The sequence below is a fragment of the Mandrillus leucophaeus genome, unplaced genomic scaffold, assembly GCF_000951045.1.
Source record: "Mandrillus leucophaeus isolate KB7577 unplaced genomic scaffold, Mleu.le_1.0 Scaffold467, whole genome shotgun sequence".
Taxonomy (NCBI): Eukaryota; Metazoa; Chordata; class Mammalia; order Primates; family Cercopithecidae; genus Mandrillus; species Mandrillus leucophaeus.
This window is the reverse complement of record NW_012104998.1, coordinates 736,222-749,150: the sequence shown is the minus strand read 5'-3', so window position 1 is coordinate 749,150 and position 12,929 is coordinate 736,222. Positions and strand designations below refer to the sequence as shown.

Genomic DNA, 12,929 nt, shown 5'->3' with positions numbered 1-12,929 from the left:
ACAAAAATTAGCCGGGCGTGGTGGTGCTCGCCTGTAGTTCCAGCTACTCGGGAGGCTGAGGCAGAAGAATCGCTTGAACCTGGAAGGCAGAGGTTGCAGTGACCCAAGATCATGTCACTGCACTCTAGTCAGGGTGACAGAGTGAGACTCCATCTCAAAAAAAAAAAAAAAGTAAATATGTGTTTTGTACACCTTTATTATCTTCTCTAAAAAGAAACCAACAAAAATTACTTGATTATCCATTTATAAACCATGATTTTTAAGAGTTCATAATTTTTAAATCTCAATTTTCAATTATATTGATTCTATTAGTTATGTGATTCTTATGTAAGAGCAAGGTATTATTGTTCATCACATATGGGATAGTGAGAAAATACCATGAACTTATTATTGGACAATGAATTTACTCTGATCATTTGTCTCTCTACCTCTAATATGAGCAATTGGGGGAGAGAGAGATTGGTGGAAAAGAGGAGGGAATGAAATAATTTCCTTCTATAAAAAAGGGGAGGCCAGGTGCGGTGGCTCATGCCTGTAATCCCAGCACTTTCGGAGGCTGAGGCGGGTGGATCACGAGGTAGCAGATCGAGGCCATCCTGGCTAACATGGTGAAACTCCGTCTCTACTAAAAATACAAAAAATTACCCAGCCGTGGTAGTGGGCTCTTGTAGTCCCAGCTACTCAGGAGGCAGAGGCAGGAGAATCACTTGAACCCAGGAGGTGGAGGTTGCAGTGAGCCGAGATCACGCCACTACACTCCAGCCTGGGCGGCACAGCGAGACTCCATCTCAAAAAAAAAAAAAAAGTGGGCGGGAAGACTACATCCTTAATCTTACTGAGGTATGTCTTTCCACATTAGATTGCACTTGACATCAGAGATACTCAATATTTCTCTGCATTGCCATCAGAATTATAGAACTATTAGTGAAATGATAAAGATTACTGCATTAACCAAAAAAATTCCTTTCCCCTTTTTTGTTATTTTTCTTCTTAAATATGGGAAAAAGAGAAAACCTCTGTTGTAGCCTGACCTATGGCATCATTCCCCCATGAACTGCTATTCTGTGGCATACACAATACCTGCTGAAAAAGAGGTATTGTGAGCATTACTTAGGCCTTTTATGTATTTTCACCATTCAGAGATTAAATACATTTCTAATCAACCTCTAGAGATTAAAAAATGCTGCTACCAAAACTGTATCTGGTAGGACAATTCAAAAAATTTTACTTTCCAATAAAATCAGCAAAGAGAGAAATATGTGAACAGGATATAATCACAACAATTCATCTCTGTTAATGTTTTAAAATATTTAAGATCATTCAATCTGTTTCTATACAATGGCAACCAAGAACAGATTGGAAAACAATGCAAAAGAGATTTGGCTAAGTTAAAACGTACCTTTATTCTGTCAGTGAACAGGTATTTTTTTTATGACCATTTCCTGCAATTGGGGAAAGTCTCCTTTCAATTCTACTCCATAGAGTTGCACTGCTGAACTGGAAAGATAATCCTAAAATAGGAAGATACACTGTGATACAAATGAATGAACTCTTACTGGTAGGTTTATTTCTACTTGAAATTTTAAAAAATCGAGCTTTAAAAAATATAGTTTGGTCAGGCACGGTGGCTCACGCCTGTAATTCCAGCACTCTGGGAGGCCAAGGCAGGCGGATCACCTGAGGTCAGGAGTTCCAGACCATCCTGGCCAAGATGGCGAAACCCCGACTCTACTAAAAATAGAAAAAATTAGCCAGGCATGGTGGTGGGCACCTGTAATCTAAGCTACTCGGGAGGCTGAGGCAAGAGAATTGCTTGACTCCGGGAGGCAGAGGTTTCAGTGAGCCGAAATTGCGCCACTGAACTCCAGTCTGGGCGACAGAGTGAGACTGTCTCAAAACATATAAATAAAAATAATTCAATAAAGTAAAAATAAAATGAAAGTAATATCTTGTAGTTTATCTAAAACTTACAACTTCCTGAACTGAAAAAGGCTTTTACTGATCAAAGCCTTGATTATAGTTTATTAATTCCCATTATCTAAAAGTTGCATTTTTAAAAATGGGTTTCCTTTATTTTTGCGACAGGGTGTCACTCTGCCGCCTAGGCTGGAATGCAGTGGCATAATCACAGTTCACTGCATCCTCATCTTCCCCAGGCTCAGGTGATCCTCCCTCTGGGCTGCCGGAGTGCCTAGGTGCCGCTAAGTCCCGGGGGGAGTGCCAGTGAGAGGTGAAGCTGGCTGGGCTTCTGGCACTGGTGGAGACTTGGACAGCTTTTCTGTCTAGCTAAAGGATTGTAAATGCACCAATGTACCAATCAGCACTCCGTGTCTAGCTAAAGGTTTGTAAATCACCAATCAGCACTCGGTCAAAATGGACCAATCAGCTCTCTGTAAAACGGACCAATCAGCTCTCTCTAAAATGTATCAATCGGCTCTCTGTAAAATGGACCAATCAGCAAGATGTGCCTGGGGCCAGATGAGGGAATAAAAGCAGGCCACCTGGGCCAGTAGCAGCAACCCTGGGGTCACTTTCCATGGTGTGGAAGCTTTGTTCTTTCACTCTGCAATAAATCTTGCTGCTGCACATTCTTTGGGTCCACACTGCCTTTATGAGCTGTAACATTCACTGCCAAGGTGTGCAGCTTCACTCCTGAGGACAGTGAGACCACAAACCCACCGGGAGGGACAAACAACTCCAGACGGGAGGAACGAACAATTCCAGATGTGCCACCTTAAGAGCTATAACACTCACTGTGAAGGTCTGCAGCTTCATTCCTGAAGCCAGTGAGACCATGAAACCCACCAGAAGGAAGAAACTCTGAACACGTCCGAACGTCAGAAGGAAGAAACTCCGGACACACCATCTTTAAGAACTGTAACAGTCACTGTGAGGGTCCGTGACTTCATACTTGAAGTCAGCAAGACCAAGAACCCACCAATTCTGGACACACAAGCTGGACAGTACCCCATAAAGGACTATGCTGGGCCTGGAGCTGATGTCAACCAAGACCTTTCCTGATACGTCAGAGAGTATAGGATGATAAATGAATTTCATTTCCATGAGGGAGAAGTAATGAGAAATAAATCCCGGAGAATTAGAAGAGTGAACATCAAATTTTGCTTGGGTATAAGCAATTGCATTCTGGACTTCTAATTCTTTCATCTATATTTCATCTATAAAGTATATTTCATGTTTTTTTCCTTAATGAAAATCATCCAGAAGTTATTCAGAAAAAATTTGTGTGATAATTTTTTACTCATCCACTCTGACTTATATTAGAGAGAACAAATATTAAGTCTGACATTTAAAAGGCCTTTAGGGAACAGCTACTTAGAAGACCGTCTCTATTTCTGTGCCCCTCATCTCCTTCTTGCTGCTGCTTTAGAGATTCTGACTTTTTCCTTCCTCTACTTCCTATGGCCTGTTGCTGCCTGGGACAGTGTCATAACTTCCATACTATCTGGCTTTCTCACCTTATCCCAGAACCAACCTCGGAAGTACTATGTATTGCTGCATAGACTGTAGACTACCAAACGTATGACTGGCTCTGGAGCTATGCTGAGTGGCAGCCTTAATCAACTTGGAATAGATTCTGGAGGGCAAGAGAGGAGTGATGTGAAAGATTCACATACACCCATAAATTGCTTTTATCCCACTTAAGTTTACCTGCCACCATTTCTAGCCTCCTAATCTATCTTCTCACCCTAGTTTCTGTCATGAAATATCTGAAAGAGCCTGAGTCTGGTTTTCTTCTGATATGTAGGTAACCCAGTGACTTATTATATCATGTTCTATGTAATAATAATGATTAGGAAGGGGAAAAACCTTGGTCCTAACAGAGGGTGAAAAGTTAAATGGAAGCAGGTAGGCCAATCCCTTAGAAGAGAATAAAAGGTGTGAGTAGGCCTCTGAAGTTATTCTTGGGGGTTGGGCTGTAAGCAGTGTAGTCGTTATCTCCCTAGGATCCTCATCTTCTCTACCCTCTGCAACACTGGTGCTTCTTTGGGTTACAGTCACCACCATAGTCTTGTAGCTAGACATGCCCCTTGTCATAGAGAGGGGGAAAGTCCCTCATGGTGATAAATGTTTCAGATTCATTATAGTTCTCTATAATGGGGAGGCTGGCTTGTTTACCCAGTAATTAAAAATAAGATTTTTATGGGCAGACACATCCTAATCTTTAAATTTTTATCTGTCAAACATAGCTCTTCTATACATATTTTTAACAGGATATTACAGTTATTAACTTTTTTTTTTGAGATGTTATCTCACTTTGTTGCCCAGGATGGGGCTCACTGCACGCCTCCCACGTTCAAGCAATCTTCCCACCTTAGCCTCCCAGGTAGCTGGGACTACAGACATGTGCCACACCACACCCAGCTAATTTTTGTATTTTTAGTAGAGATGGGGTCTTGCCATGTTGGCCAGGCTGGTCTCAAACTCCTGACCTCAGGTGATCCACCCACCTTAGCCTCCCAAAGTTATTAATAACTTTTTAGTGTTTCTTCTATTATTGTCCAAATCCTTTTCATTCTGTAAATTTTAACTACCTCAAATGGAAACTAGAAGTATTATTGAGAAATAGGATCTTAAATAAATCAGGGAAGTTTAATCTCAAATTATAATATTGGTACAATATATTTGTATTAGCAACATATTCCAAATTGGTAGTTAATCTTTGATAATGATATTATCTAAGATCAGTAATATGAGCACATTATTGACCCAGAGGGGTAGCCCACTCTATGTAATAATCCTAAATGTAAGTGAGCAGGGAAATATACGTCTAAAGTAACAGACTAGACAAATCTATCCAGTCTGAACAAAGACAGAAGACTTTCTGTCACTAGAGAAGTTCTCTAATATGGATTGGGATGCTTCACTCGGTCAAATTATAGCCTGAATGAATGATTTCTCAAGATTATCTATCTCTGTCTTCTGTGTCCATGCCCACCCAATAATATCTGATCACTATCTGATTTCTTAAGTAGATTTTTTCTTTTAGACAGTCTTGCTCTGTCACCCAGGCTGGAGTACAGTGGTGTGATCTCAGCTCACTGCACCCTCCACCTCCTGGGTTCAAGCAATTCTCATGCCTCAGCCTCATGAGTAGCTGGGATTACAGATGTGTGCTGCCACACCCTGCTATTTTTTGTGTTTTTAGTACAGATGGGGTTTTACCATGTTGGTCAGGCTGGTTTCAAGCTCCTGGCCTGAAGTGATCTGCCCATCTCGGCCTCCCAAGTGCTGGGATTACAGGCATGAGCCACTGCGCCCAGCCAGATGTTTTTCTTTTAAGTGACTGGGTCTCCTGTTGTCCAGGCTGGAGTGCAGTGGCTATTCACAGGCCCAGTCACACTGCACTGCAGCCCTGAACTCCTGGTCTTAAGCAGTCCTTCCACCTCAGCCTTCCAAGTAGCTGAGACTATAGGTACACACCACCATGTCCAGCTCAAGTAGATGTTTTTATGGGGAGAACATTTCAGCCTCCTTGGAAATTGTATTTCTCATTCTAAATCAATCAGTGTATGGTTTATCAATCTTTGTTCAGTATGCAGAGTATGAGTCAGTTCCTTTGCATTGTCACCTCTGTTTAGTTTCTGAATCTACAGAGTCGCCTTTAATTAAATAGTTTCTAGATGTGAAAAACATCTCACTGCCCTACTTGACTAGGGAAAAAACAGTTTCTAGGCTGGGTGTGGTAGCCCATGCCTGTAATCCTAGCACTTTGGGAGGCCAAGGTGGGTGGATCACTTGAGGTCAGGAGTTCCAGACCAGCCTGGCCAACATAGTGAAACCCCGTCTCTACTAAAAATACAAAAAAATTAGCTGGGTGTGGTGGTGGGCGCCTGTAATCCCAGCTACTTGGGAGGCTGAGGCACAACTGCTTGAACCCAGGAGGTGGAGGCTGCAGTGAGCCAAGATTGTGCCACTGCACTCCAGCCTGGGCGATGGAGGGAGACTCAGTTTCAAAGCAACAAAACAAAACAACAACAAAAAAGTTTCTAAATATATCCTAGGGGACATTAAGTGACCTATTCTCCTGAGATAATATTCGTTTACTCTCCCTAACTGCAGTATTTGGTAATAACCATGCCACAGGTTGGCCTTTTGCTTTCAGAAAACATTGAATAGCTTAGTCCAAACTTTGCATACTCATGACATGTAAGAAAAAATACACATAAAGTCGTCAGATTTGCACACCTAAGTGCCTACCTAAAGGTGCTGTCTGGTGTGAGCTGCACATCATACAGTAGTTTCTGCTCATTTTTCCTTTCTCATATAATGAATCAATAAGTCTTCATCATAAAGGAATGCACCAAGGTGAACTGTGGGTTCCGGCTGCTGCTGCATCTGGTGGAGAGAAAAACATCAAAAGAAACAAAGTACAAAGAAGTATCTTTTTATTGCTAAATAAAGTAAAATGTCAGTGGTCTATATGCTAACATTCTGAGAGCAACAAAAAGGCACAGTAAGACATTGTTTTGCTTATGCAAGTAACTGCTCTACTTTCGTTTTATTTCTGAGACCTTAGAAATACATAAAACTCTAGTTGAAAGGAATCTCATAGATCATTTTGTCTATCCTAAGTAGTATATTTTACAAATAGTTACCCAGAAAGATTTCTTCAAAGAAATTATATTAGTTAATAATAGGGGAAAAAGTTTAATACCAGGTCTTCGGAGTCCTGCATGTCAGTGACTTACCATTAAAATATTTAACAAGTAATCTTTTCCCAGAGTGCAGTTTTCAAATAATAAAATGCTATTAAAACTTTGTGCTTATAAATAGTAGTCATTTATCAATATTAGTGGTATAGGATATACTAGCAAGTGGCTACAAAGAAATAAATGTTTGATTCCTTTTACCTTAACGGTAATAAACCACTCTGCTTGAATACCTAAAAATGTGTCTACATTTAAACAGAGAAACCTTGGTTGCTATATAAAAATCAGGTACGGATATATAAGGATCAGAAGGAAATTTAAGATAAAAAGTTGGGCCAGGTGCGGTGGCTCATGCCTGTAATCCCAGCACTTTGGGAGGCAAAGGTGGGTGGATCATGAGGTCAGGTGATCGAGACCATCCTGGCTAACATGGTGAAACCCCATCTCTACTAAAAATACAAAAAAAAATCCGTGTGTGGTGTCGGGTGCCTGTAATCCCAGCTACTTGGGAAGCTGAGGCAGGAGAATTGCTCGAACCTGGGAGGTGGGGGTTGCGGTGAGTCGAGATTGCACCATTGCACTCCAGCCTGGGCAACCAGAGCAAGACTCTTGTCTCAGAAAAAAAAAAAAAAAAAGAATGTACAGAATTTAGCTCCTTTATTCAGTCATTCACAGTCTGAAAACCACACGGAGAATTGCTGTTTTCAGGTTAGTGGGTGGCAATTTTTTTTTTTTTAAATAGAGATGGGGTCTTGCTATGTTACAGGCTGGTCTTGAACTCCTAGGCTCAAATGATCCTCTCCCTTCAGCCTCCCAAAGGGCTGGGATTATAGGTATGAGCCACCACAACTGGCCAAGAAGAGATCATTAGCCTTGCTTTACAAAACAATATTCATAACATAGGTTTCCCATTAAGGGTTAGGATTTGAAGGAACTTGAAAGAGAGGACTGCCTGGAGAAGAAACATGAGAACTTCTTTTTTTTTGAGATGGAGTCTCACTCTGTCACCCAGGTTGGAGTGCAGTGGTGCCATCTTGGCTCACTGCAAGCTGTGCCTCCTGGGTTCAAGTCACTCCTGCCTCAGCCTCCCAAATTGCTGGGACTACAGGTGCCCGCCACCACGCCCGGCTAATTTTTTATGTTTTTAGTAAAGACAGGATTTCACCGTGTTAGCCAGGATGGTCTCGATCTCCTGACCTCGTGATCCACTCACCTCAGCCTCCTACAGTGCTGGGACTACAGGTGTGAGCCACTGTGCCAGGCCAAAAATGAGAACTAATTCTAAAAATAAAGGAATAGAAGAATAAGTAAAAGTGTAAGGTGCAAATGTAGGAGAAGGAAACAAAAAAGTGAGCTTCATCCTTAATACAACTGAGGGAAATGGAACGGAGGAAAAAACAAGGACATGGATGTAGTTAGGATCACACCATTGGCCCTTCTTGGGCTTTGATTGTTTTTCCAGAGCCTGGCAAACAGGATACTCTCAAAAAATATTTGTTGAATGAATAGTACTGATGAGTCAAAGGGGTGAGGACTCAAAATAATTGGAGACATGGTTGAAGCACTACATGAAAAACTGTTTAAAACCAAATTTAGGGCTGACTAGGCTGAAGAGACTGGGGGGTTAGGAAGAATAGGAGAACCTTTAAGAAACACTCAGAGTAAATTTAACATATTTACTTTTATTTATCTCTTCATGAACTATCCTCAGTCAATGATGTCAGACATTCACTTCTCTTGCTTTGTGATCTAAGTGTTGCATTATCAGACTGCACATCATGTGCATTCTGGTGTGACACCATGAGCTGAGACTTTCCCATTGCTCATGAGTGAATGCTAACTGACCTGATTTCTTAATTTTCTTTCTGTATGCTCTCTGCAGCGTGGTCTCTGGAATCCCTGCTGGTGTCTGCCAGTCCTGGTGGTAGTTTCGCATAGTTGAGCTGGTTTCTGCAGCATGATATAATGCTGCGGAGGCAAACTGCGGCAATGTTCTTGCTGTTATTTTTGAGGAAAAAGGATGACTTGGCATAAGGAAAAAATTGGGCCCGCCTGCTCTCTCAAATGACTTCCATGCCTCTCTGAACTTGAGTATCTCTTCTATTACCCTAGGGATTAAGATTAAAGCAGAACCAAAATACTAAAGAAAATTTTTTTTTATGAACAGCATAATCATCTGGGGTTCTTTTGTGACTGATGAATCTGAGCTATGAATGGTTGCGCAGTTCCACTAACCTTAGTGGAAAGTATCCTGATGACAGAATAGTGGCACCACCTGTACCCTGCCATTTTAGATACATAAGTAGCAATGTCAATTCAAAAGTAGTAGACATGCAGCCGGGTACGGTGGCTCATGCCTGTAATCCTAGCACTTTGGGAGGCCGAGGCAGGTGGATCACCTGAGATCAGGAGTTCGAGACCAGCCTGGCCAACATGGTGAAACTCCGTCTCTACTAAAAATACAAAAACTAGCCAGGTGTGGTGGTTGGCACCTGTAATCCCAGCTACTCGGGAGGCTGAGGCAGGAGAATCACTTGAACCTGGAAGGCAGAGGTTGCAGTGAGCCGAGATAGTGCCACTGCGCTCCAGCCTGGGTGACAAAAGCAAAACTCCATCTCAAAAAAAAGTTGTTATGCTGTATTTGTAAAAATATTATATTACTATTTTTGAAATGCTTTCAATTCTCTGCTGGATCAATCTACAAATGTAGAATCTGTGGATATGGAGAACCCACTGCACATCCTAAGCATTTACACTATGCCATTAAAATTAAAATTTGTGGAAACTTTACTTTTGAAGGTTGTGTAGTCTCTATTTAACCATTCACTGCTACCCCGAGACAGTTAAATATAGTTATAATTGTGAAAAACTGAGAATATTGCAACAAACATTTTGACAAACATCATCTCTTTGCATCTTCCATTATTTCCTTACTATAAATTCTTAGAAGTGCTTCAACATTTTAAAGGCTTTTCCTACATATTTGCACATTTCTTTCTGTCTTGAAGGACATCAGTTTAACAGAAATAAAAAAGAACATGAGCCTTTGGCTGGGCGTGGTGGCTCACGCCTGTAATCCCAGCACTTTGGGAGACTGAGGCGGGCAGATCAGTTGAGGTCAGGAGTTTGAGGCCAGTCTGTCCAACATGGTAAAATCCTGTCTCTACTAAAATACAAAAATTAGCTGGGCATGGTGGTACATGCCTGTAATCCTAGTTGCTTGGGAGGCTGAGGCAGGAGAATTACTTGAACCCGGGAGCTGGAGGTTGCAGTGAGTTGAGACGGCTCTACTACACTCCAGCCTGGGCATGAGACTGCCTCTCAAAAAAACAAACAAACAAAAAAGAACACAAGTCTCATCAAACCCTCACAACACTGATTATTATTATAAAAACAAACTTGGGCAGGGCACGGTGGCTCACCCCTGTAATCCCAGCACTTTGGGAGGCCAAGGCAGGTGGACTGCTTGAGTCCAAGGGTTTGAGACCAGCCTGGGCAACATGGTGAAACCCCATCTCTACAAAAAAAAATTAAAACGTAGCTGGGTGTGGTGGTGTATACCTATAGTCCCAGCTACTTGGGAGGCTGAGCTCCGTAGGAGGATCACCTGAACCTGGGAGGTCAAGGCTGCAGCGAGCCGTGATCACATGATTGCATACCAGCCTGGGCAACCAGAGTGAGATCCTATCTGGAAAAAAAAAAAAAAAAAAAAAAAAAACCTAAAAACAAAAACTGGTTGTTTTAATTTGCATTTATTTAATTACTACTGAGGTGGAACATCTCTTAACATGTAAACAGCGAATGTGTGGTAATACTATGTTGCTTGGAAAAAGATTAAAGGAAGGTGCTAATCAGCTGCCTAAAGGACAGTAGAGTTTTTCTCAAATTACGTATGTAGAGGGGAAGGGAATGGAGAAAGAAGAGCTTCTCTAAAGGGCAAAATCAATTCTTTAAAATTTCCTACTTACATCTAATTAAATATATAGGGAAAGAAAAGTCCTCAAAGCTGACAGCCTATGAATCAAATCTCACTTTTTATATTTAGTCAGGTATTCAGTCCCACCACTTTTTGTTTTGAAACCTATTTTCCCTTCATTCCCAATTCTACTATCTCATAGCCATAGTCATCATCTCACAAATGGAATACCATCACAAACTCATAACCAGTTCCTCAATATCGGCTTCTCCCCACTATAAAATACCTTGTTCACCTAAGCTAATCTTGCTTAAACCTCACTTCTGTATCACTCCCTCTCCTTACAAATTTTTAATGATTTTCTGTTTTTCAGTGTATCAAATCTCGAGATTTTTAAGGTCCTCCATATTACAAGTCTACTCATCCATTTTCTTAAAATTTTATTTTTAATTGATAATAATTGCATATATTTATGGGGTACAGTGTATACATTGTAGAATGATCAAATCAGGTTAACATATTCATCATCACATATTTATTATTTCTTTGTTTTTCTTGAGACGGAGTTTCGCTCTTGTTGCTCAGGCTGGAGTGCAATGGCGTGATCTCAGCTCGCCGCAACCTCCACTTTCCCGGTTCAAGTGATTCTTCCGTTTCAACCTCTTGAGTAGCTGGGATTACAGGCATGTGCCACCACGCCTGGCTAATTTTGTTTTTTTTTTTTCCAGTAGGGACAGGGTTTCTCCATACTTGTCAGGCTGGTCTCGAACCCTTGACCTCAGGTGATCTGCCTGCCTCAGCCTCCCAAAGTGCTGGGATTACAGGCGTGAGCCACTGCACCCGGCCAGATTTATTATTTCTTTGTATCAAGAACATTTAAAACTCACCCTCTCAACAATTCTGAAATATAGTCACATACTATATAATGACGTTTCCATCAATGACAGACTGCACACACCATGGTGGTCCCATAAGATTACAATGCCATATTTTTACTGTACCTTTTCTATGTTTAGATACACAAATACTTACCATTGTGTTACAACTGCCTACAGTATTCAGTACAGGAACATGCTGTACAGGTTTGTAGAAAGTGCAACAGGCTATACAATCTAGGTTTGTGTCAGTACTGTACATTCCATGATGCTCGCACAACAATGAAATGGCCTAACAATGCATTTCTCAGAACCTATCCTTGTTGGTAAATGATGTATGATTGTATATATCTTTTAGCAAATTTGGTGAATTACATTGATTTTCTAATGTTAAACCAACAGGGCATTCCTGAAATAAACCCACTTGCTAATGATGTATTATTCTTTTCATATATCCTGGCCATTTTTAATACACAACAAATGTGATTGAGAGAAAAGTACAATTATTTTTATTCATTTAATAGAACCTATAAAAGCTCTGTAGCTACTGCTCAGCAACATGTTCAATTCTACTCAATGAAGAGGTGTTTACAATAAAGGATACACAGAATCTCCTGTAAGTTTCTAGTCGCCTACTGTTATTTTAAGCATTTAAATATTTTCTTGATTATCTGGTTAATTTCCTTCCTGCAAACCTTAATTTTCTACCCTTTGTAACTTGATCCTTAATAGAAACTGTATAAGCAGTTTGGAGCAGTGGCTCACACCTGCAATTCCAGTGCTTTGGGAGGCTGAGGTTGGTAAAATGATTGAGCTCAGGAGTATGAGATCACTCTGGGCAACATGGCGAAACCCTGTCACTACCAAAAAATGCAAAAATTAGCCAGGTATGATGGCACGCACCTGTAATCCCAGCTACTTGGGCTGAGGGAGGAGGCTCACTTGAGCTTGGGAAGTTGAGGCTGCAGTGAGCCCTGTGTTCACACCACTGCACTCCAGCCTGGGTGACAGAGTGAGACTCTGTCTAAAAGAAGAGGCCCAGCACGGTGGCTCACGCCTATAATCCTAGCACTTTGGGAAGCCAAGGCGAGCAGATCATTTGAGGTCAGGAGTTCGAGACCAGCCTGACCAATATGATGAAACCCTGTCTCTACTAAAAATACAAAAATTAGCCAGGCATGGGCCGGGCACAGTGGCCCACGCCGGTAATCCCAGCACTTTGGGAGGCCGAGGTGGGCAGATCACGAGGTCAGGAGATCAACACCATCCTAGCTAATACGGTGAACCCCTGTCTCTACTAAAAAAATAAAAATAAATTAGCTGGGTGTAGTGGTGGGCGCCTGTAGTCCCAGCTACTTGAGAGGCTGAGGCAGGAGAATGGCGTGAACCTGGGAGGCAGAGCTGAGATCACACCACCGCACTCCAGTCTGGGCGACAGAGCAAGATTCCCTCTCTCAAAAAAAAAAA

At 41.5% G+C, this 12,929-nt stretch overlaps 1 long non-coding RNA gene across 1 annotated transcript in view; it reads right to left on the bottom strand.

Annotated features, from left to right (window-relative positions):
* Positions 1-1,385: 1,385 nt before the first annotated feature.
* The window catches only part of LOC105550164, a 17,723-nt gene continuing 6,179 nt past the window's right edge, over positions 1,386-12,929 (bottom strand). Inside the window, exons 2-3 of the long non-coding RNA XR_001007659.1 lie at positions 6,220-6,357; positions 1,386-1,511 (exon numbers count right to left, since the gene is read on the bottom strand). This is a non-coding gene — a long non-coding RNA (uncharacterized LOC105550164). The remainder of the gene's footprint in view (positions 1,512-6,219; positions 6,358-12,929) is intronic.